Source organism: Schistocerca cancellata, chromosome 1 (assembly GCF_023864275.1).
Source record: "Schistocerca cancellata isolate TAMUIC-IGC-003103 chromosome 1, iqSchCanc2.1, whole genome shotgun sequence".
Lineage (NCBI taxonomy): Eukaryota > Metazoa > Arthropoda > Insecta > Orthoptera > Acrididae > Schistocerca > Schistocerca cancellata.
Window position 1 is genome coordinate 685,520,603 of NC_064626.1, and position 21,790 is coordinate 685,542,392.

General features: G+C 42.1%; 1 protein-coding gene and 1 non-coding gene across 2 annotated transcripts in view; one reads left to right on the plus strand and one right to left on the minus strand.

The window, feature by feature from the left end:
- LOC126184325 (sodium/potassium-transporting ATPase subunit alpha) overlaps window positions 1–21,790 on the plus strand; it is a 669,161-nt gene that overhangs the window by 179,386 nt on the left and 467,985 nt on the right. The window lies entirely within an intron of this gene.
- Trnar-gcg (transfer RNA arginine (anticodon GCG)) lies at window positions 11,974–12,048 on the minus strand. The gene has a single exon. It is a non-coding gene; the product is annotated as a tRNA-Arg (tRNA).

The following is a 21,790-nucleotide window of genomic DNA, read 5'->3' on the forward strand; positions in this document are numbered from 1 at the left end:
ACAACCATCTCCTCCTCTTTTGAAAAATTAGAGAAAACAAAAAGAAGACATAAAACAATAGAAATGTACTATGATCATACGAAGGTAGTTTTTGAAGAGTATAATACAGTTACGAATACTGCAGTATTTATCTGGACGGAAATTTCATAACAGAAGCAAGCATTTTGTGTATTTTGTTTGCTCCTCGCCGTTTTTTATTAAGCTGTAAGCTGAAAATAGAGTACTTCATTAGCTTTCGATTCAACTAGAGCATTATTCGATATCATATCTTCTAGAAGACAGTATTTCTCGAGAATATGATAAGCAGTTTCATTTATAATGAACAAATGTCACTAACATCTTGAAACAGCAAAAGGAGCGCTTATTTCCTAACAATTTTGATTCGAATCCTTTACTCACTCCTGTTGTACTGTTATTCAAACACTCCTCTTCGTGTCTGGTTTTCCAGCTGGAACTCCATTCCATGAACTAGCTCAGCAGTGGTCAGATGTATAAACGCTTAAACAATTTACGCCTCTCTGAAATGACGCTCTCAGCAGTAAAGCCCTTTAACGACCAGAGAGGGAAGAATTTTTCTGAAATTGTTTGCTTTGTAATGCCAGTACCTTACATTAGTTCCACGAGTGCGCTGCAGACAAGAAGGCCTGAAATAAGAGCTGGCTGTCTTCCAGTCATACATCGGGTACCATTACTTTGCGCAAACGGTTCTCTTTAAATGAAATTTCAACTTACTCATACTGCTGTTCTTTGAAGTCTCGTAGTTGGAAGGGCAGAATGATTCTTCTGTGCCAAATAATGCTATAATTTCATGTCTGTTTTACTCCAGAATGTTTGTCAGATGAGAAAGGAGACACCTTATTAGGTCCATCGTATTGTGCCACTGCAGTTTTGTTGGCATACAAAGCGAGTTTCGCTTCCTTGTCTATGCGTTTCTCCTTCGTTATTTCTCTATGAACGACTGTTTTGAGTATCACACCAGTTCTCATTGTTATAGGTTATTTTGCCACGTACATATTTGGTACACCGTATTTTCGATATGTCTGTCCAAAAAATGTAATTTAGCCCCGAGTGACACAATGCTAGAAGGAATTATATGACACGTAGCGTTAATATTTCTTTACTACTTGTATTTTATTGGGCTTTTTTAGAGTGTACTGCTAAATGTACACCATCACTCCTTTATTTTTGTTAGTTTTTAGGTTTATCTTTCTTATTACGGAACGGAGGTGAGTAATAATTATGTCTCCTTGTTAAAAATTCGGACTGAAGTGGTAGTATAGTTGTTGACTGCTTCATTGCTTAGACAACCAACGATTGTATTTAATGTACAGCGCTCACCTCGCTCATCTAAACACTCGTGCACTGGATCTCTGGTTTTTGCCCCGTCACTTCAAATAAATATAAACGCTTTCCACTTTAACGTACTTCTTAGTTATTTTTAGTTAAGTGAAAATGAAAAAGTTTTCCTTCCCTTTCCGATAATAGATTACATTGTGGTTTAAAAACACTCAGTTTAAAATATATTCCATCGAACTCTTTAAAAAATAAATATATCTTTCTTCTGGTCACCAGTTTGTACTGCGCCCGACATAAATAGGTTCAACTGGGCAAATATGGGTTCAACTGGGCAAACGTTCACAAAGACACATCCCGAAAACAAACCTCTTCATCTCTGACTCAGTAAATAACGTGAAATTAAAATATTGCTTTTTGTCTTCAAAATCAGGTGCCACACTGCCACGTATTCAGAAATACTGTAAATATATATATATATATATATATATATATATATATATATATATATATATACAGTATATATATATTTACAGTATTTCTGAATACGTGGCAGTGTGGCACCTGATTTTTTATATATATATATATATATATATATATATATATATATATATATATATATATATTTATATTGTGTATAGTGGCCACAACACAAAATGATGACAACATTAACATCAACAATTTTTACATTCATATTTGTTGCATTGTTGGCAACAATAGCCGCAGGAGATTTGGTACGGCTTAGTTCTTTTCTTGCAGTAGATGGCCACCGACCCGGTGAAAATTTAAATGAGCGACGTGAAATTCCCGTTCCGTGCGAATAGCCGTCAGCTCTCTCCACAAATCTGAGGCACTCATGGAACAAAGAATGTACAAAACAAATACTTTGTAGTTTTATATTAAATAATTTCTATCATAAAACAATTAACATTCATATATAACATATTACATAGCATATTTTACCACATCGTGAAAACAGAAGAAATTCGCAGTGGTACAGCCCAGTTTCTGTACAGCTACATAGTGTAATAATTTTGCTGATTAAGAGATGAACAGAAATAATCGTTTCATAATTTATCAGTTAAATGCCATATTGTTTAACCTTAAAAGAACGCACATTAATTTCTGTTTTGCCTGGAGTGTCTTCTCTCAGATGGGCACATTTATCGCTACACGTTCGATGAAGGTCTACTCCGCATAAATTCTCTGGAAATAATGGAACGTCAAGTGGGACAAGATGATTTCAGTGTGGAGACTGCTCAGGTACATTTCAGACTAGAGATAGGGCTGGTCTGAACACCACAGTGCGTTATCACGTGTAATCCTATGAGAGATGGTACTTCGAAGTGTACCACGTGCTAGGTTCTCTTCCCACTCAGTTCACTTATGGATCTTGGCTACACAGTTCCTGCGGGAGCGATTTCTTACTTAATTCTGGTTCTCAAAACCGTGTGAGCAGACTGTCGCGTGATCGTTGGCGCCTGTCTTCAAGCGTCTGCCAGTTGAGGTTTTTCAACATTCATGTGACGACCTCCACATCAAACCAACACGTGGCGATTCGTGCTGCTCTTCTCTGTAGACGTTCAGTATCCACTGGCAGTTGTATTTGGTGTTGGGCCCACTCACATGACCATTATTCTAGAATGGATCGCACGAATGTTTTGTAAGCAACCTCCTTTGCAGATTTACTGTATTTTCCCAGTAACTAACCAGTGAACCGAAGTCTGCCACCCGCTTTACTTGACATAGCCTGTGTGATACTTCCATTTCGTATCACTAAAAATTGTTATGGACGCGTATTTGCACGATTAACTGATTCTAAATGTGACTCTGGTACTGTAATCACAGGATACTACGCTTTTCTTTTTTTTTTTTTTGTGGAAAAATTTTACATTGCTGCACAATTAAACTAGTCAAAGAGCCCTATACTGTTACACCCATGCATTTATATGAGATATCTGATTACAATTATGGCTCGTTGATATTCTAGTCATAAAGTACTATTTTTTGTGTTTTGTCAAGTGCACAATTTTACATTTCGGAACATCTGAAGCCAATCTTTGAGCCAGCTGAAACCTTTTCAATATTTGACTCGATATTTGTGCAACTTTTTTTCAAATAATTCCTGTGACAAGTCTGAGGTTACTGTTAAAACTGTGTGCCTCATCATTATTACACAAAATGAACAGCAACACATGATTTCATGGTGCACGCCTAAAGTTAATTCTAAACATATTGAGAGGTAATATACAGCACTTGTCTGACATAACATACTGCCCCCTCCCTACCAAGAAATCCTCAGTTCAGTCACAAATTTCTTTTGAAGTTATCATTTAGGAGCTCTCCGAACCATTTAAATATTGCAGAGGCGTGCGAAACGTCTTGCGGCGCTGTAGCTGAGTGGTCAGCGCGGCTGGCTGTCAAGCGGAAGATCTGGCTCGATTCCCGGTACTGCCGGGGATTTCTCCTTGCTGGGAGAACTGGAACGGGGTGCACTCAGCCTCGCAATGGCAGTTGAGGAGCTACTTGACTGAATATTGGTAGCTCTAGGTCACGTAAACTGACAATGGCCGGGAGAGTGGTATGGAGACCCCACGCCACTCCATACTGCTCCCAATGAGGCCACTGGCAGAATATGACACTGTGGTCGGTCGATACGATGGGCTTGTGAGGGCCTGTGTTCAAAGTTTAGCCAAGCGAAGCGTCAAATACTTCAGATTTTTCGCGAAACAGCAATCGAACTTCTTGTCACTCTTGTACTTCAATATAGGCTGCTAACTGTTCAGAATTTACCGATAAACTAATAGGAGCAGCACGTTCTCTTGGCCGAAATAAGTAGGTATATGTGGTAGTCACGTGTTACCTCATACCATGTCAGCACAAAGCCGTCTTAATACACTATGTGTTCAAAAGTATCCGGACACCTGGCTGAAAATGACTTACAAGTTCGTTGCGCCCTTCATCGGTAATGCTGGAGTTCGGTATGGCGTTGGCCCATCCTTAGCCTTCATGACAGCTTCCAGTCTCGCAGGTATACGTTTAATCAGGTTCTGGAAGATTTCTTGGAGAATGGCAGCCCATTCTTCACGGAGTGCTGCACTCAGGATAGGGATCGATGTCGGTCGATGAGGCCTGGCATGGAGTCGGCGTCCAAAACATCCCAAAGCTTTAGGATTCCGGTCAGTATTCTGTGCAGGCCAGTCCATTACAGGGATGTAATTGTCGTGTAACCACTCCGCCACACGCCGTGCATTATGAACTGGTACTCGATCGTGCTGAAAGATGCAATTGCCATCCCCGAATTGCTCTTCAACAGTGGGAAGCTATAAAATGCTTAAAACATCAATGTAGGCCTATACTGTGATAGTGCCACGCAAAACAACAAGGGGTGCAAGCCCCCTCCACGAAAAACACGACCACACCATAACACCACCGCCTTCGAATTTTAATGTTGGCACTACACACGCTGGCAGATGACGCTCACCGAGCATTCGCCATACCCACACCCTGCCATGGGATCGACACATTATTTACCGTGATTCGTCACTCCACTGTTCAATCGTCCAACGTTTACGTTCCTTACACCAAGCGAGGCATCGTTTGGCATTTACCAGCGTGATGTGTGGCTTACGAGCAGCCGCTCGACCATGAAATCCAAGTTTTCTCACCTCCCTCCTGACTATCATAGTACTTGCAGTGGATCCTGATGCAGTTTGGAATTCCTGTGTGATGGTCTGCATAGATGTCAACTATAGGCGGTCTCTGCCAGTCAACAGACGAGGTTGGCGTGTATGCTTTTGTGCTTACGTGTTCCTTGGCATTTCCACTTCACTATCACATCGGAAACAGTGGATCTAGGGATGTTTAGGAGTGTGGAAATCTCGCCTACAGACCTATGACACAAGCGACACCGAATCACCTGACCAAATTCGAAGTTCGTGAGTTCCGCGGAGCGCCCCATTCTGCTCTCTTACGAAGTCTAATGACTACTGAGGACGCTGATGTGGAGTACCTGGCAGTAGGTGGCAGCACAATGCATCTAATATGAAAAAAGTATGTTTTTGGGGATGTCCAGACATTTTTGATCACATAGTGTATCTTTGCCGTCTCTACGTATCTGGTCGTAACTCGGTATTTTCTTCGCTGTCACGTGTTTTTTTTTTTCGTAACTTCGCACCCGCAAAACACAGTACTTCTTTTTAGTTTGCTAAAAAATCAGTTTCAACTGTAAAACCAGATATTTGATGTCATTCACCACTAATTCCATCTATTTTCTGGTAAAACAAATAAGAATTTTTCATTTGGACCAAATGTTAGGAAGGACGACATTATGAGCTCGAGAGTAACATCCTGCGTCCTTGCGTCCTTGGAGCACGGTGTGCAGCCCCCACAGGGACGCCTGCGCGGCTGGATTCCTTGCCAGCTGGCAGGTGAAGCACAGGACGCTGATGAAGCCACGGACGTCATAGGCTGCTGCGTCGTAACCATTGCGACAGCAGTATTCAGAACTGTGCAGAAATCTGTGGCGGCGCACTCCAAATTCGGACGCCAGATATGTAGGTCACTAGAAACACGATAAGAATTTTTTCAGGACGTGAGGGACCTCCTCAACGACTTCTTTCTCTGTTTGAAATGTGTAACGAGTACAGGAAATTCTTCGTACTTTTCACCAATCCTCTCCTCTGTCTGTCGCTCGGTCCTTCATTGCTGCCCAGATTATAATCGAAGAATAGCAACCGATTGTGTCTTCCAGTCACTCGGTCACAAGTTCAGCTGCCGTGCTGTTCAACTTAAGTAACTGCCAATAATCGATGAATAACGGTCAAACTCCTAGCAGACGAAAAAGTATGTTTAGTGGAGGAACGAGAACATAAATCACTTTTAGCTGCTGATTACAATAATGGGGAACGCGCAAGTTTTTCAAAGCACAGCGTTCACCAGACTTTATGGAAAATGGATCTCAGGAATAGATGAATAATTCATATGCTTTGCTAGAAGTCGCAGGTTACAATTAAAATGAACCGCGGAATATAGCAACGATTTCCTGATTATATCGTGCCTTATACTATACCATCGTTGATGATCGTTCAGTACAAGCTGGCAAAAAAATGAGGAACATAACATTCTGATTCTGGTGGAAGTGACAATATTGTGGTGGTTAATATATATATATATATATATATATATATATACTCCATGCACTTGTCCTTACACACACACACACACACACACACACACATATATATATACATATATATATATATATATGTGTGTGTGTGTGTGTGTGTGTGTGTGTGTGTATAAAAGGACAAGTGCATGTTAGTAAATTATGTATGTAAATACTTTTTTGGTATAATTACAAATTAACAATTTTTCATTTTTTCCGTTACTTGTACTGTGAATAGTTTCTCCTTGCCAAATACGTTTTTAAGTCAAGCTTAAATTTTTTACACTCCCCAAGAACCATAACAATATTTGGCATAAATTTCAATTTAATACCTCAATCGGTTTTTGAAAAAAGGGGTCTTAGAAGTCAGACAGATATTGACAACAAAGTGATCGTATGAGGGTTCCGTTTATACCGACTGCGGTACGGAACCCTGAATATGAATTAATTGTACTGAAACGATGGATCTGTGGGGATGAAATTAATGAAGATACAATTATATCAAATAATGCTAGAGTAAGAAGTGCAGATACGCTGAACCAGTAAAGTAGATGTAACCATCATTGATAGTGAACATTCTAGTCAAATGGTTCAAATGGCTCTGAGCACTATGGGACTTAACATCAGTGGTCATCAGTCCCCTAGAACTTAGAACTACTTAAACCTAACTAACCTAAGGACATCACACACATCCACGCCCGAGGCAGGATTCTAACCTGAGATCATAGCAGTCGCGCAGCTCCGGACTGAGCGCCTAGAACCGCGAGACCACCGCGGCCGGCATTCTAGTCAAATCTGGAAGTATGCTAAGATACACTAATGGTTAACACGAATGATGGCCACGTATATCAAATCAAGGTTGCAATACTGGCATGTGACAAGTTTTCTGTTGTCATTACATTTTCATTATGTAAATTTTATTACTGATCACTTGCGTCTCCTGTGACGTCTTCCTCAACAGACTCGGCGCTTTACAGCGGAGCATTTGTTCATACTACAAGGTCGCAACCGGCTACAATGATTTGAAGTGTAAAGGGCATTTTCATGTATATCCTTAACCCAAATTGAGTGGTTTCATCGACATAGATCTTTTGCAAAGTGTCTCTTACATCAATGGACATTTCTTCGTCTTCTACAGAATTTTCACAATTAATTTGCACAGTTGTGTTTCAAAATTAGCTGTTTCTCGTTTTTTAGTTCCAGAAAGCAAGCCATGATTTTTCACCTGAATTGTTGCGCGCCATCATGAAATTAAAATGAAGTTTTATGAAAGTGTAATATGTCGGCTACATAGGGTCATTGTTGCTGTAATAGAAGTGTTAGAAACATATGGAAAGAGGGAAGACATGCCGACATTTCTGAAGAGATACTAGTTTACTTTCTGATACAGTTTTCGTGTCCATCAACCGTCCGCCAATGCGAACTAGCCGTTTTATAAGAGCAAAGGTTTACTTTTGTGCGATACTGCACGTCACGGCACCGTCTGTTTAAGCCGAAACCAGAACGACATCTTCAAGAATAGGGTAGTGAAGAGTAACACTCCAATTGCGATTTCTTGGAACTTCTCCGAGGAGTGCTTGGCATACTACTCGGCCTTCTGGTAGCCGTTTGAAGTCGTATTTGTTTTGTCGTTGCTTCTTGGATCTAATTCCCACTCATCACTTAAACATACAGCTGGCCACTTCATCTCGGCACTATAACGCAGCTGTAAACCGGACCGCCACGCCAACGCGGGCTTAGCGGTTTACCTGCGGGAACCTGAACCGGTCACGGAGGACGCGAAATTGGATAGGAGGGCACACTTCCCGACGCCACAGCGGTCCTCCTTGGATATATCTAGCATTCTCCGGATGGATCTGGACTGTGCTGCCGCTCCCGGCTTCAGGAGTCTGCTCGCGACCACCCCCACTGCTCAAGTATTCTGCAGTTTTAGCGCCCACAGCATTACGTAACCTGGTGCGTTTGTCATCCGCCATGTGATTTCCATTTGCTTGCGAGTACAAGGCATTACTGACGCCGTCGCTGAGTGTGAATGTTTAGTAAAGACAAGCAAAAGATATGCAACAGAAGACAAATAGATTGAGCTCTGGCTAGAAAAAGAAAAGATCGCTGGTCACATTTGTTTACAAAAAGGCTAATACGACGAATGCACATTATTACAGACCAAAACTGGTAAAGTCTGTTTGTTGCAGTATATAAAAAAGTATTTTAAGCGTGAACGCAACGGTTTTCAAGTAGGAACAGATAGTTCTCTCAAATAATCAGCGTGGATTAAAAATAACTACACTCAGTATTGTTTATTCAAACACGACACCTTGGAAAGGGCACATACAGGTGAACAAATAGAGTCCTACTTCCTATTTTTTCGAAAGGCGTTCGACTCTGTATCAGATTGCTGGCTGATAACCAACGTGGTCATATGGAATATATTCACAAATACGTGATATGCTCCAATATGCTTTGCTTTACAACCCAGTATATTATTCTTAACGTCCGAATGTTGCATAGAAAAGGAAGAAATGTAGTGTAATGGAATCGCTAATGTTCCTGATACACGTAAAGGATTCAGCAGTTAAGGTCAGAACCCTACCAATTTTTCTCACCGACGCTGCCGTTGTCTGCAGGAATGTATGCGGTGGTGCAGTTCCCTTTTACGCTCGTCTCCATTCAACCGATACGTTGATTAGCGTCATACCACCATAATGTTGGTTTAAACAAACCAGTGAATTGTAAGACGTTGCTCCACTCCATTTTGCGGTAACAATAAGTCAATGTTCCAAAAATAGAAAAGAATTTCTGTTGCAAGTGTTTTATGAATAATGACGCCCTTCGCACGGTTAGCGCATCTTCAGATTATTTTGAACAGCGGAGACCGCATAACTTTAAAATATGACTAATGCGGTCTCCGCTGTTCAAAATAATCTGAAGATGCGCTAAGCGCGCGAAGGGCGTCATTATTCATAAAACACTTGGAACAGAGACTGTTTTCTATTTTTGGAATAGTTTAGTGTAAGTTCGGAAAGAAAACTACCTCCCCATCACCTGAGAATCACAAGCAAAATATTGTGATTCAGTACTGTCACTGGAGATGAGGATTGCTATTGAATCGCCAGGTTCGAATAAAGTACATCTCGACTTGTATCTCAATTGCAGTTTTAATTAAAGTTGCTTGGTTTCGTGAGGTGGCAACAGCAATAAGATGCTACCTGCTTAATACTGTACTGTCTTAACTGAGCTCTGTATTTTAACAGCGTTAGACAGATATTCGAAAGAATGACTGCTTTTTCTTTCCAACGAAAAATGTCGGTAAAGTAAGCACTCGTCTGGTGGCGCAGTGTTGCTTCTGTCCAGCTTTCTGATATTTACATACCAAGGAAGAAGAAACTGTATCTGTGAACCTCACTTTCAGCAAATGGCAAAGATGCAGAAAAATCCAGAATGAGATTTTCACTCTCTAGCGGAGTGTGCGCTGATATGAAACTTCCTGGCAGATTAAAACTGTGAGCCGGACCGAGACTCGAACTCGGGACCTTTGCTTTTCGGGGGCAAGTGCTCTACCAACATTTTTCTGTTTTTTTTTTTTTTTTTTTTTTTTTTACCACAAAAAAATCTTAAGTGCCACCGCCACTTTTCATCCTATAACAAAAAATAAATAAAATAAAATAAAATAAAATCTGGTCCACTTCAGGCGTTGGCTCCTGACTAAGCCTACTCCAGAGAGCTACCTATATACCAGGGGAAATATGGGAAATCAAGGTTAGGGCTATCCTTACAAACAAAACAATATCTTCATTTTTCTTAATTTTATTTTTATTGTTTTTATTTTTTTCTCGTTTCCTTTCATGTTCTTTTTGTGTGTGTGTGTGTGTGTGTGTGTAATTGATCAGAGGCCTTCTGCGCCCCGCTGGTAATATGTTGAGTCACGTCTTCTCGAAATTGATGTGTTCCGTTAAATTGTTCAGAAATGTTCATTGGTTCAAACAGGAAACCTTCTTCTCTCTTGGCTTAACACATTCCAGCTGCGAGGCGGGTCGTGGAAAGCACTCCCAAGGAAGTTTGAGAAAAATTGTCTGTATTTTGGGTGACGGACAAGGACATAATGACGGTCATTGAGGTATGTCCAAAAATCGAGTACAGAGTCTACAGTTTGTCCAAATAGGTAGTGAATGGCATGTCCTCGAATCCAATTCACAGCATTGGTCTTTGTCCGAGGAAAATAGTCACTTTCCGGAAATAATAATGAAAGGGGAGTAGTCCGATCCGGAATGTCCCGCGTTAGAAAAGCCACAATACGACGAACCAAGTGCCAAACCTCCGCTGCCGGTCCGCAAACAAACCGATGTTCATCATTGTCTGGCACTCCACACGTGGAACATAGAGGTGATTGGGTGAGGTGGATACGATGAAGGCGAAATTGGTTGATTTGCTTACCATTGACAGTTAGGTACCAGACAGACTGAACATTCGTGTCAAGGTAACAGGCGAACACCGCGCGCCATACATGACGCCAGTCAACCTGGGGGAACTTTTGTTCAATCGGGTTAGGTGGACGACCTAATTGGAGGACATTGTATACTGCTTTTGTCTTGAGTAAAAGTTGTCTTGATAAGGTGAGGCGTAGATAACTGAGTTCAAGAGAGAAGTATCGTATATAATGGAACTGGGCCGGAACATCCGAGATCATCACTGGGGCTGACAATGAGACCGGCGTATATGCCGACAGGTGGAGACCAGTGAGACTCGTTGGGCAACGTGTCCATACCGTCATCTGGGAGCTGACAAATAGGGTGCGAGCTCTATCCGGCACGTGAAACAGACCTATCCCACCTCGTTCACGGGGAAGAGTAAGGGTTGCATAGTTAACTTTGAACAATAGACCAGAGCTGACGAAAGATGCCATCGCTGCAAACATGCGACGTGCCACAGTAAGCGGGAAAGGTAGAACTTGTGCTACATGGGGAACTCGGGATGCGATATATATATTTACATATCGAGCTCGTTGGAGAATATCTAGGGATCGAAGGCGATGGTCCATAAGACCTGCTCTGATCATTAAAAGGAGGCGTCGGCAGTTGATGGTGGCTGAACGCCGGAGATCAGATGAAAAATCTATTCCCAAACAGCGAATGGTATCAACGGTGGTGAGAGGTGTAACGCACTCCACGGGATGTCCCGTGCCAATGAACTAACGTGTGACTTACGTACGTTTAAAGAGCTACCCGACGCCTCACCATAAGTCGCTACCCACGTCAAAACAGCTCGAACCTCCAACTGAGCTACCCAAGCACGACTCACGCCCCGTCCTCACAGCTTTACTTCTGCCAGTCCCTCGTCTCCTACCTTCCAAACTTTACAGAAGCTCTCCTGCGAACCTTGCAGAACTAGCACTCCTGAAAGAAAGGATATTGCGGAGACATGGCATAGCCACAGCCTAGGGGATGTTTCCAGAATGAGATTTTCACTCTCCAGCGGAGTGTGCGCTGATATGAAACTTCCTGGCAGATTAAAACTGTATGCCGGACCGAGACTCGAACTCGGGACCTTTGCTTTTCGCGGGCAAGTGCTCTACCAACTGAGCTACCCAAGCACCACTCACGTCCCGTCCTCACAGCTTTACTTCAGCCAGTACCTCGTCTCCCACCTACCAAACTTAACAGAAGCTCGCAAGAGAGCTGTGAGGACGGGGGCCCCCGAAAGGCAAAGGTCCCGAGTTCGAGTCTCGGTCCGGCACACAGTTTTAATCTGCTAGGAAGTTTCAAGTTTCATGCAGAAAAATGGTGCGAATATTAATCGTACAGAAATATCTTTGGTTTCTTTTTAATATCATCACTTGCTAAAAACTTTGATCTATATTTGGTGCAGTTTGAAGTATTAGAAGTGTTTACGATACGTGGAACACCATGTGTATGTGGGCAGGTTGAATATGACTATCTAGGGGAGTAATGTATTGTACGATACCTTGGGTTAGTGAGGTACACGATACCTGCATATTAAATAATCAAAAAGTATGGCATTCGAATGGGCTCTTTATGAAATATCATTGGTGGAAGCAAATAAGAGATTTTTTTTATTTTGAAATTCGTTTGCTTAAATGTACAAGTCAATAATGTAAGGTAAAAAAACGCAGGTACTGAACACTGCATTGTTTAATGGTATATAAATGAACGAATAATATGTGAAAACAAGATTATCTGAAGAAGAATACATTGCAGGCGACTGAATGTAATAATAAATTAATGAAAATGGTTACAAAAGCGCTGAATCCTAGCATTAGTTGAATAAGTAAAATTTTATTTCACAGTTAAAACTAACGTACGAACTGTTGATGTTTAGCTGTAAAAATAGTATTTCCTAAGATATGAGATAATACTAGAGGAAATAAATAAACTTTTGTTAGGAAAATAAAACATGTAACAGATAAAGAAAAAACTTGGTTGCCCATTGAATGAGCGATAGACTCACCGTTGTACTGGTCCCACAATGCCATAAGTACACGACAAAGGTGCTTGACCTCCAAACCGGATTCTACGCGTGAATTCTAATACGATCAATACGAACATCGACTAGTGAGTCACTAGCTCGTTTATAGCATAATACGGGCTTAAAATATGTAGTCCGGGGCGACTGTGCTCCGGGAAGGTAGAGCAGTACTGACAACACACTGCGAAACTGCCCGCATTCAATTGCTGGAGTGCCTCACATAATTGCCCCAGTCACGTTTAAGCTAACGGCTGTCATCCTTCCTGGCTTACACAAGGTCTTCGAATAAGGACGTGGCAACCCACGAGACCCATGTCTGCAGTAGCGCACGCCTACGAAGTAAGAGGTCTAATTTTACATCAGTCTCGTAAGAATATTTACTTCAGCCGGCGTACAGTAATCTCGCCAACGGGTGTGCTTGTGCCTATCATTCCGTAAGCAATCTACCAGTGGTTTCTGCCTGTGACACGGTCCAGAGGGTATTTACAGTACAGTGCCCCGTAAGAAAAAAAAAATGGTTCAAATGGCTCTGAGCACTATGGGACTTAACATCTATGGTCATCAGTCCCCAAGAACTTGGAACTACTTAAACCTAACTAACCTAAGGACAGCACACAACACCCAGCCATCACGAGGCAGAGAAAATCCCTGACCCCGCCGGGAATCGAAACCGGGAACCCGGGCGTGGGAAGCGAGGACGCTACCGCACGACCAGGAGATGCGGGCGTCCCGTAAGAGAGCGGCCACAATAAATACCAGTGGATCATTAAATGTTTGGCAGATAACTCACTCAGTCTGTTGGCTGAAAGTATCCAGTACGGCATAATGAGGTTGAAAAGAAATAACGTGTTTTCCTTTGTCACCACAATAGTCAGGTTTCAATAATACCGAGCTTCTTTTCATTTTCTGCAAACTACGTTACATAGTCGGCAGAAATCGGTTGGAAGAATCCATAGTTCCGGTAGGCGTATTGTCTTCTAACAATGCTTTACTTGATCCTAGTGACCAATTTCAACACAATGGTAATACTAAATCTACCTAGTGCGTATCAGTGACTCGTGTAAGAACATGAACGCATCGTAGTACAGAGCATAACCACATTGTCATGCAGTCATAACCGCTTTAAATGATAACAGATTGCGGATCAAAGACAAAATCTGTAAGCATACTTCATACACATGCATACATCTGTGTATTACACATTCGTACTTATTTGTGATGTCTTACTTACGAATTTATCTATGTATGTTGCGCGTGTTCGAAGATTTTGTTTTTGACGACGTAAAACCGCTCACGCACGAAGGCGGGGTAAGTCTGAGTAGTTTCTTGACGAAGAAGCAGTGACATTGACACTCTGGTTGCTGAAGTGACGTGTTGTAGAACGATTTCCTCTAGGCTACTGCCGACACGAGAAACGCTAGAGACCGTGCCAACTGCGTATTCGCGACGACGATCGTATCCCAGACGGGCAAGTCTTCTCCTAAAATAAGCGCGGATATTGGCGCTTCTTCAGTAGGTGTGCCCCTCTGTCGTCAACGTCACGTCCCGCAGGAGGGGGTGGGATGAGTGACGGCGAATGCCGTGTATGACGTAGGTGTAGTGACGCAAGCTGGGAAGCATGAAGCTGCCCACGTAAACGGGCTCCCAGAAATATCTGCCGCCGTGGAACGCGGCCAAAAAGTAGTTCGGAACACTCCCAATGTCCACAACACTACTGATGTCTCTTGACTGTCTACATACCCAAACATATTTTGTAAGGCCGAGCAGAAGATAACTGTTGCGAGTACAAATGGCCTTCTTTATGAACGGACTGATCTTGTGCCCGCGATATTCACGAACGATTCGCTGGTTTGGGAATGCCGGCTATGGCCACAACTGTGAGACGATGACCACTGTATCGTGAGAGCATCCTGAGAACCATGACGACGGTTGACAATCACAGCTGGTTCCAATTTGAGAAATTTGAGAGCCACAGAAGTTTTAGTCATTCAGTGACAATTGCTTGTTACGTAATTCATGGTCCTGCAAATCTCTGAGCTGCTTCAAGTAACACTACACGATGGTGCCGATCACAGTACTCAGCTGGAGGTAATACTTCCGTCAGTCAGTGGTCATCCTATCGAATACGACCGGAAGAGGTACATTTCATTACAAATGTGCAGAAGCCGTACTTTCTTTTTTCGTAGTCCGGTCCGCAGCAGGATCCGCTAAAAACGTATTTTAGACAATTGTTCCACTTTGATGATAAGAACGCTATCGAACCTGTGACATAAATATCTGAAATCTGCTGTACTGACAATTGCTCGATGACAGTAGCACGCAAACAATGAACTTTCTGTAGTGATAATGCCTCCCACTTACACTAAGTTTAATAAATCAGTCTTTCTTTCACATTATTGCAATTAACGTACTTCATCAAAACTCGTACTGTGCGCCCCGCGCTCACCACAACAGGTCATGGTACTACATGGCGTCGTTAATTTGCTAGTTCGATTCGACGTCAGATTCCATAATGGCCATAAAGCACTTCAAGTTAGCATACTGCACTTGTCTGTCCAGTCTCACTTTTTTTTCCTAAATCACTGCAGGCGACTACCGGAGTTATTTCTTAAAGACTTCATAGACTGTTACTTCTAACACCCTTGATAAACACTGTTATTGTTCCGTATCTGTTGTCTCCGACGCCTCGAGGCCTTACAATCGTAAGTACCGGGTGATCAAAATGTCAGTATAAATTTGAAAACTGAATAAATCACGGAATAATGTAGATAGGGAGGTACAAATTGACACACATGCTTGGAATGACATGGGGGTTTTATTTGAACCAAAAAAATACAAAAGTTCAAAAAAGTCCGACAGATGGCGCTTCACCTGATCAGAATAGCAATAATTAGCATAACAAAGTAAGACAAAGCAAAGATGATGTTATTTACAGGAAATTCTCAGTATGTCCACCATCCTTCCTCAACAATAGCTGTAATCGAGGAATAATGTTGAGAACAGCACTGTAAAGCATGTCCGGAATTATGGTGAGGCATTGGCGTCGGTGTTGTCTTTCAGCATCCCTAGAGATGTCGGTAGATCACGATACACTTGCGACTTCAGGTAACCCTAAAGCCAATAATCGCACGGACTGAGGTCTGGGGATCTGGGAGGCCAAGCATGACGAAAGTGGCAGCTGAGCAAATGATCATCACCAAACGACGCGCGCAAGAGATCTTTCACGCGTCTAGCAATATGGAGTGGAGCGCCATCCTGCATAAACATCATACGTTCCAGCAGGTGTTTATCAGCCAGGCTGGGGATGATGCGATTCTGTAACATATCGGCGTACCTCTCACCCGTCATGGTAGCAGTTACAAAACCAGAATCACTCATTTCCTCGAAGAAAAAAGACCCGATAACGGTAGATGTGGTAAGTCCATCCCATCCCGTGACTTTCTCGTCGTGCAGTGGAGTTTCCTTGACAGTTCTAGGATTTTCGGTAGCCCAAATTCTGCAGTTGTGGGTGTTGACAGACCGTCGGAGCGTGAAATGAGCTTCGTCGGTCCACAACACGTTACTCAACCAATCGTCATCTTCCGTCATCTTTTGAAACGCCCACACCGCAAATGCCCTCCGCTTCACTAAATCGCCAGGTAACAGTTCATGATGCCGATGGATTTTGTACGTATAGCATCGGAGGGTACACTAAGTGCCAACCAAACAGTAGTGTATGGAATGCCGGTACGACGTGCGAATGCACGAGCGCTGACTTCCCCGTGCATAGACAAACCCGCTACAGTCTCCATTTCTTCCTGAACTGTCTCAGCAACATTACGCCTTGTGCTCGGTCGGCCACTACAGGGTCTATCGTCTAAACAACCCATGGCTTCGAACTTCGAAATCATTCTCGCCACAGCTGCATTTGTCAACGGACCTTTACCCATTCGAATCCCCTTCCTATGGCGATAGGATCGTAACGCTGAACTATCACATTCCCCATTCTGATAATACAGCTTCACTAAAAGCGCCTTTTCAGGTAACGTCAACATGCTGCGACTGCTGGCGCATCTGATTCTCTCTCTCATTACAGCTCTTTTTATACACGATTGTCATGCGCAGTCACTGACATTTTGCTGTCCAGCGCCATCTCTCGGACATTTTGTGAACTTTGTTTTTTTTTTTTTTTGTTCTAGTAAAACCCCATGTCATTCCAAGCATGTGTGTCAATTTTTACTCTGTATCTACATTATTCCGTGGTTTATTAAGTTTTTAAATTTATACTGAGTTTTTGATCACTTGGTATAATTTGATCTATTGTGCTTCAGAAGTATTTAGCTGGTTTTATCTGTGACACACGGTAACGAACCTTGAAAAGTATCAGAGCGAGTGGAAACGTTCAACATCTTGAAGTTAACTTATAAAGTAAGACTCAATGCAGACTTCTAAGACTTCGCGTTGACCTGCCTAAGGGAGACAGGGAGTAGACAGTAAGTAGACGGTATTGAAGCGTTCTTGCGTCCAGCGGCAGGAGCAGGGTACAATATTGACACTATGGTTAAAGCAACAATTCTCCAAGTTGTAAATTTCATTTATGAATCATTTCTGCTAAAAATAATTTGTCACTTTTGTAGGCTTCCTTCGAACAGCGAAGCATTGTCCTACTGGAATCAGCGATCTTATGGGGAAATTACTTGATCTCTCGTATCAGGGTAGCTTCCTTCAAATGGACCCATGATAAGCCTTCTAACACGAACGTAGTGAAAGAGAAAGCATTCAGAGTTGTTCTACGGCTGAAGTCGCAGATGATTTGCAGGATGGACTGTTGCGACGCCCGTCAACTACAGCATGATTTCTTTGTGCATTATCATAGTTTTCTGTATCACTCATTCACGTAACACGATCAGGCTGTAAGAATAACTGACACCAACGGTTTTCTAGATCCATAATTGTCCTTCCGTCATGAAGACTCTTTCACTCTCAAAACTGTTGCATAATCTTGAGCAAAGGAGCTTCGCACAGTCATACCGTTGATGGGTTGGCCGACACTTTTCTGCTCGGTTGCAGTTACTACCAGTTAGAGCAATAAAAATGTACGTTGTACTTTTTCCGAGTTCCAGGACATCTTCTATACTAAATATATCACTCTGAGCTTGCAGCACCTGAGGCAGTGATACCTCTTCTTTAGAAATAGAACAGCCTTTAAAAGCAACATGCCACATTCTACCTTTTAGTACACTTCATTTTCTGAACATCCATAAAGTTAACGGCACTCTGTGCATCACATCAGCTCTTTCGTTGATGATATTCTCTATCTATGGTTTAAAAAGACGCAGAAGGTTGTATTTACTTGAACATGTGTAGAATTAATGTGTTTAACATAGAAGGTCAAAGATGTAACAGACGTATCTCAGAAACAACGTAATCGTTTTCCTGAGTTAGAAAATTTTTCTTGATCTCTTGTAACAGCTGTAACTTGATCACTATTGCGAGACTCAGCAAATACTCTCGATTTATGATACACGTTTTCAGGTATGAAATTCCTGGCAGATTAAAACTGTGAGCCGCATACGGGGCTCGAACCTGGGAGAGACGTACCGATGGATGTAAGGCCGTGAGGCGGGTCGTGAGCAGTGCCAAAGAGCTCAGTCGGTGAGAGTGCCTACCGCCAAAGACAGAAGCCTTACGTTCGAGTCCTGGTCCGGCCAAGAAGTTTCAGATTAGCTCACACTCCGCTGCAGAGTGAAATTTCGTTCTAGCCTGCCACAATTATCAAATAATTCAAGCAAGTAGTCACAGGTCAGAAGTGACGTTGCTCTATAGCCATAAACTATAACTGACATTGCTCTAGATTAGATTCAGTTCTCATTCCATACACCCAAAAATGAGATGATTCTCATGGGTGTGGAACATGTCAAAAAGTATAACATAAAAGAACATAGAACATTTGAATATAATACTCATTTCCCAGATCATTTGTCAGGAAATTGGCAGATATGTGAATACACTACAGAAATGTGGAACTGCTAATATTTACAGAATCAATATCATGTCCGAATGAAACATACATATGCACTTTTAATAAATTTATCATACATAAAGTACATAGTCTCGACTGTTAGGACCAACTGCTGTCAAAACTGAAATGTAACATTTTTACTTAATCTGGTCTAACAGTTCCTGTTAAGATATTCCTCAATAGAGTAGTAAGAGTCGCCTACCAAAAAGTCTTCAGACTCTGTTTAAACTGTGCTCTGTCTGAAACAAAGCTTTTAATGGTTGCTGGCGATCTATTGAAAATGTGTGTTCCTGACTTTTGAACCCCTATTTCGAGCAACTCAAGCGATTTTAGGTCTTTATGTAGATTATTCTTATTCCTAGTATTGAAATTACGTATTGAGCTATTGGTTGGTAATTGACAGATTTCATTAAGGAATAAATATACTCAGATGCAGTGGTTAGAATACCAAGTTCCTTGCATTGATGTTCTAGAATTTACACCACAAATGCGTCTAATAGAGATTCTTTCTCAGTAGATGGTCTAGGGGTAGCGTCTTTGATTCATAATCAAAGCGTCTTCGGTCCCGGGTTCGATCCCCGCCACTGCCTAAACTTTGATAAATAATCAGCACTGGCGGCCGAAGACTTCCGGCATAAGAAGTCAGCCTTATTCTGCCAACGGCCTTGTCAAAGAGGGTGGAGGAGCGGATAGAGGTTCAGGGCACTCTCTTGTCCTAGGAGTGGGAAATTGCCCCTAAAGGCGGAAGAATCAGCAATGATCAACGACATGAGGATGCAGAAGGCAATGGAAACCACTGCATTAAAGACACGTAACGTGTATCCACAGGACATGTGGCCTGTATTTGAAGAAGTGTCATGATGATCTCTCCATTGGCAAAAGATTCCGGAATAGTCCCCCATTCGGATCTCTGGGAGGGGACTGCCAAAGGGGAGGTTACCATGAGAAAAAGATTGAATAATCAACGAAAGGATAACGTTCTACGAGTCGGGGCATGGAATGTCAGAAGCTTGAACGTGATAGGGAAACTAGAAAATCTGAGAAGGGAAATGCAAAGGCTCAATCTAGATATAGTAGGGGTCAGTGAAGTGAAGTGGAAGGAAGACAAGGATTTCTGGTCAGATGAGTATCGGGTAATATCAACAGCAGCAGAAAATGGTATAACAGTTGTAGGATTCATTATGAATAGGAAGATAGGGCAGAGGGTGTGTTACTGTGAACAGTTCAGTGACTGGGCTGTTCTAATCAGATTCGACAGCAAACCAACACCAACAACGATAGTTCAGGTATACATGCCGACGTCGCAAGCTGAAGATGAACAGATAGAGAAAGTGTATGAGGATATTGAAAGGGTAATGCAGTATGTAGAGGGGGACGAAAATCTAATAGTCATGGGCGATTGCAATGCAGTTGTAGGGGAAGGAGTAGAAGAAAAGGTTACTGGAGAATATGGGCTTGGGACAAGGAATGAAAGAGGAGAAAGGCTAGTTGAGTTCTGTAACAAGTTTCAGCTAGTAATAGCGAATACCCTGTTCAAGAATCACAAGAGGAGGAGGTATACTTGGAAAAGGCCGGGAGATACGGGAAGATTTCAATTAGATTACATCATGGTCAGACAGAGATTCCGAAATCAGATACTGGATTGTAAGGGGTACCCAGTAGCAGATATAGACTCAGATCACAATATAGTAGTGAAGGCTGAAGTTCAAGACATTAGTCAGGAAAAATCAATACGCAAAGAAGTGGGATACGAAAGTACTAAGGAATGACGACATACGTTTGCAGTTCTCTAACGCTATAGATACAGCAATAAGGAAAAGCGCAGTAGGCAGTACAGTTGAAGAGGAATGGACATCTCCAAAAAGGGCCATCACAGAAATTGGGAAGGAAAACATAGGTCCAAAGAAGGTAACTGCGAAGAAACCATGGGTAACAGAAGAAATACTTCAGTTGATTGATGAAAGGAGGAAGTACAAACATGCTCCGGGAAAATCAGGAATACAGAAATACAAGTCGCTAAGGAATGAAATAAATAGGAAGTACTGGGAAGCTAAGACGAAATGGCTGCAGGAAAAATGTGAAGACATCGAAAAAGATATGATTGTCGGAAGGACAGACTCAGCATACAGGAAAGTCGAAACAACCTTTGGTGACATTAAAAGCAACGGTTGTAACATTAAGAGTGCAACGGGTATTCCACTGTTAAATGCAGAGGAGAGACCAGATAGGTGGAAAGAATACATTGAAAGCCTCTATGAGGGTGAAGATTTGTCTGATGTGATAGAAGAAGAAACAGGAGTCGATTTAGAAGAGATAGGGGATTCAGTATTAGAATCGGAATTTAAAAGAGCTTTGGAGGACTTACGGTCAAATAAGGCACAAGGGATAGATAACATTCCATCAGAATTTCTAAAATCATTGGGGGAAGTGGCAACAAAACGACTATTCACGTTGGTGTGCAGAATATATGAGTTTGGCGATATACCATCTGACTTTCGGAAAAGCATCATCCACACAATTCCGAAGACGGCAAGAGCTGACAAGTGCGAGAATTATCGCACAATCAGCTTAACAGCTCATGCATCGAAGCTGCTTACAAGAATAATATACAGAAGAATGGAAAAGAAAATTGAGAATGCGCTAGGTGACGATCAGTTTTGCTTTAGGAAAAGTAAAGGGACGAGAGAGGCAATTCTGACGTTACGGCTGATAATGGAAGTAAGGCTAAAGAAAAATCAAGACACTTTCATAGGATTTGTCGACCTGGAAAAAGCGTTCGACAATACAAAATGGTCCAAACTGTTCGAGATTCTGAAAAAAGTAGGGGTAAGCTATAGGGAGAGACGGGT